Genomic DNA, 4596 nt, shown 5'->3' with positions numbered 1-4596 from the left:
GAGTTCAGAAACCTCACAATATGAAGACGAAATAATGATTCGGCTCCTGATTGATAACTGTGCTGCCCACAACATGCTTCCCCATTTAGATAATCGCGTTGAATTCCTCCCACCCAATTGCATGGTAGCGCTTCAACCATTGGGCATCATTCGCACCCTGAAAGTGTATAATCGCAAGGAAACGCTGAGAAAAATTCTCGTCAGCATAACTTGTAGGCAGGAGGAGATTAAAATTAACGCGAAAGAAGCTATTGAAATGATTGCAAACGCCTGGACACAAGTTAAAGAAAGCACTATAGTGACAAATGCAGAATCTCATTACAACGAAATATTTTTTAGGTCCCTGGGAGTTCGTTGTAACGGAATTTTACTTAACGGAGTGCAGTTGCGTGCATCTGTTTTGATGGTGTAAAGTTATGTTGTCACTTAAGGGTTAAATTAAAGGAGTAAATGTCCATTATATTCGAATGAAAAAGAATTAGACTTGCAATGTTAATTACCCTGTTAATGTGTAACGTGTTAGAAAGTAGTATTTATAAAGTTGCGCATTCAAGGGGGGTATTGCACAAAACCAAGATAAGGAATTAAGCTGGGATTTTCTGGTTATCCGGGCTGAATTTAGCCCTGACTCGGTTGCATGAAGGGAGGCTAAATTAATCTACATTAAGTTACTATGGAGATTTACACTTTGCAGCTAGCCTGCTCCAGAGCAGGCTAACAACCAGGCTAAGATTAATCTTAGTGATTTATCGGCTAGTTCCTCCCTAAATCCTACTAGATATTAATGTGTTTTAGTCATTTCATGGTCCTGCATTAAAAAACTAGATATACTGTCATTCATCTATTTATGCGTACTGTTATTTTAGTTATTATTGAAAACTGCTGTTCATTTCACTGTCAGAGGTTTGATGAATATATATATTATTCGAGATTTAAAGAGATTTAAAACACCCAGTGAGGAAAGCACATTTTCCTGAGCAATTATTACTTTGCTGTCCACAATGAATGCCAACACAGTGCAAAAGAACTATACTATACAATATGAGAAATAGAATATAGACTATGTATATCTATATATGCAAGTATACAGTAGAAATGTATTGTTGAATGATAAAAAATATCAATATATTATATTTTATTGCAGTTGATGAGATAATAAGAAATGGCTCCTCAATTTGCAAATGTGGTTTCAATTAAGTCCGTAACGAGGTCAATACGTAGTATATATAGACTAAAGATTTGTGTGTTTCCTATCCACAATGGCTTGCCCTTTGTTGAATGATGTAGTTGATGAGGAAGTTTTAATACTCAGACGAGCATTCAGGCATGAAAGAGTCTTCCGAGATAGGGCAGACCCATTGGCCTTTTCAGACGAATATCTGACTGAGAGGTACAGATTCTCAAGTGATGGCATCAGATATTTGTGTAGGCTGCTGGGTCCAAACATACAGCACAGGACCGCACGGAGCCATGCTCTCACTGTCCCACAGATGGTCTGCATAGCACTGCGATTCTTTGCAAGTGGCATGTTTCTGTATTCTGTCGGTGATGCAGAAAACCTCAATAAAGCCACTATTTGCCGCACAATAAGAAAAGTAAGTCTGGCATTGAAATCTCTTGTGCACATATTTATCACCTTCCTGGCCACAGAAGATTCATCCACATCAAGGAGGAGTTCTACAAGATTGCAGGTAACATGAATAATAACAGATTACTACAAAATGTTACATTAGCACAGTCACAGTATGACAGTCATTGTTTTGTGTTATAGCTTTTCCTAATGTAATTGGTACAGTGGATTGCACCCATATTCGTATCCAACGCCCCTCAGGGGCACATGAGGGAGATTATGTGAACAGGAAATCCTTCCACAGTGTCAATGTTCAGGTAAGAATAAGTAATGGTTACTGTCAGCTACATAATTATTCTGTGCATTAAATTACCTTAATAGGCTATATATTGTTACAGATGATCTGTGATGCTGACTGCCTTATCACAAATTTAGAGGCAAAGTGGCCTGGCTCAGTCCACGACTCCAGAATCTTTCGGCCAGTAGAATTTACCAGAGACTCTCTCTAGGTAAACCACCCCATTTTTTAAGCACCTTGAACAGCAAGAGTACAGTACTTGTAAGAATTATGTTTTGTATTCACAGGTGAGTTCTCTGGTGTGCTGCTGGGGACAAAGGTTATGCCTGTGAGACATTTCTGATGACTCCCTTACAGACCCCCAAACCCCAGCACAGCAAGCTTACAACCATGCCCATGCCAAAACCAGGGCTCGAATTGAAATGACCTTCGGCCTCCTGAAATCCCGATTTCAGTGCCTGCACCACCTGAGGGTCTTCCCAGACAGAGCATGCGACGTGACTGTTGCCTGCACAGTGCTGCACAATATTGCCAGCCTAAGAAAAGAAAGGGCTCCCAGAGTTGCTTTGGATGTTGATTGGGACAATGCTGCCATATTCCCAGATAACAGAAATGGTAGACTTGTTAGAGAACAATACATTGCAAATTATTTCAGTTAATTTAGTTTTGATTTAGCCCATCCCTTAATAAAGGATAATGTAGGCTATATAACTTTTCATGTGTACATGCATTTTATTTGGCATCAGTAGCACACACTGTGGTTATCTTCCCAAATTCTAGTTCCACTTCACTGGATCGATCACTATAAAGTGTACCTGACAGTCATAAAAATTGTAGAAGACCACAATGGTTTTGGAATATTTTTCTTTTATTATTTTGCTGTTATCACTTGTCAGCTTGGAGCTGTGGACAGAACAAATTATGATGATTAATACATTGGGTTACAGTCATGGTTACAGTATGAACTGAAGTCACTTACTTCTGTTTGTAGTTTCTGGATTTCCAGTTCTAGTTTCCTCAGTGTCTTGCGTTTAATTTGCATGTCAAGGTCCATGTCCTGCAGCTTTCTTTTGTTCACATCAATCTTGACTTCTGAAAGCTCGATCTGTCTCTTAAGATGTGTTGTGTAGAGATGTCTGACAGTTTGTGAATTCTGTGAACACCTTTTTGTTAGCATAGCACAATTTTTGCATAATGTAAATTTACTTTAGGCAATACTCACTATGTTACCAGGCTGCTTATCAGACTGCCCAATGTCAGGATCCTTTAACAAATGATATTTTCTATTAGTACCACTTCCCTGACTTCTTATCTATTATAAACTTAAAAAATGTGTCCATTTCCACAAAATTGACATGATACCTCGAGCCTTCTAGAGTCCAACGACACGGTCTCATCATCGGCAGAAGTGCACTCCACTGCTGTAGATGTGGCTTCCCTCTGCCATATTCATTACTGGTATTGATATTTTTGACAGAACACGCAAAGCCAATGATTTAATAAAGAATACTCACCGGCAAATCATAGTCTGGGGGATCCAAAAGTGTAAGAGTGTTACCAGCCACTGCAAGGTAAAGCAAAGTCACACAGTCCACATAACAAAATATAAATGGATTTTAATATTTTCCATGCGCAGTAGTATGGCAATAATGTACATTGTATGAAGAGGCCAGTATCCCTTGCTGGGCCAGAGTCAGTGGCTGTCCCTCCCTGGATCCCTTCAATCACTGGCTTCCCTTTATTTAAGTCCAGGGCCAGCTCCTCTGCTGGGGTGAAGTCTTGGGTTGGAGGGCCACCCCGTACCAGTAATATGACTTTTCTTTTTTATGGCTAAAATCAGCACAGATAATAAAATGTCAGCAAACATGTCACCTATGTTCTCAGCAAACAAGTCACTTACCAGCCTGCAAAATATTCTTGTATTTAATCTTGACTTGCTGCCAAGTCCTTTTTTGGCCAGACATGTTTGTTCTTTAAGAGGAATAGAAAGATACAAATGATAAAATAGATTAGATGGATAAAAATAGAGCAAATTATCTGATTATAGATTACATCAAATTAATTAGAAACAAAACCTACATACAAATAGATAAGAGTAAAAGGATTAAACACATTAGAGACATAAAATAAACTAAATATATCAAATAGATGCATATAGTGGGTAAGTGTTTGCAATTATTCTTCATGTTAAATGCATGTCCACTGGACACATTTAAGGCAAAGTATACAATTATTTTTGAAAATGACAAGTAACTCCTTGAATTGTAATTATGAGGGTTTCAGTGGAGCACTGGTTATTTGGACTACTTACGCATTCAATCGGTCCGCTATTGTTTGCCAGGCATTCTCTCTTTGCTTTATTACAGCAGCTGTATTGCCTTTTTTACATATTATATGTTTCACTTCTTCATACGTTTCCATAAGAAGCTGTTGCTCATTAGGCGAAAAGTATGCCGCACGGGTTTTGTCCATTTTTGCATCGGTGATTCTGTGATCGATTTCGTGATCTTTTTAAGAATACCATGAACGCGCATTTATCCAAACTATATACACCTGGCTTAACATATCCGCGCGTTCTCATCCTGGCTCAGCAAACGTGCAACGGATTAAGCCAGGATGCACTGATTAAACTAGGTCAAGCCGCGACTGTTCTGTTATCCTGGCTTTCTTAATTCTACTTTTGTGCAATACCCCAAAGATCTGGCAGGATGTGTGGGAGGAAGCCTGA

This window comes from Polypterus senegalus, chromosome 4 (genome assembly GCF_016835505.1).
Source record: "Polypterus senegalus isolate Bchr_013 chromosome 4, ASM1683550v1, whole genome shotgun sequence".
NCBI lineage: Eukaryota > Metazoa > Chordata > Cladistia > Polypteriformes > Polypteridae > Polypterus > Polypterus senegalus.
Note: the sequence above shows the minus strand (reverse complement) of the source record.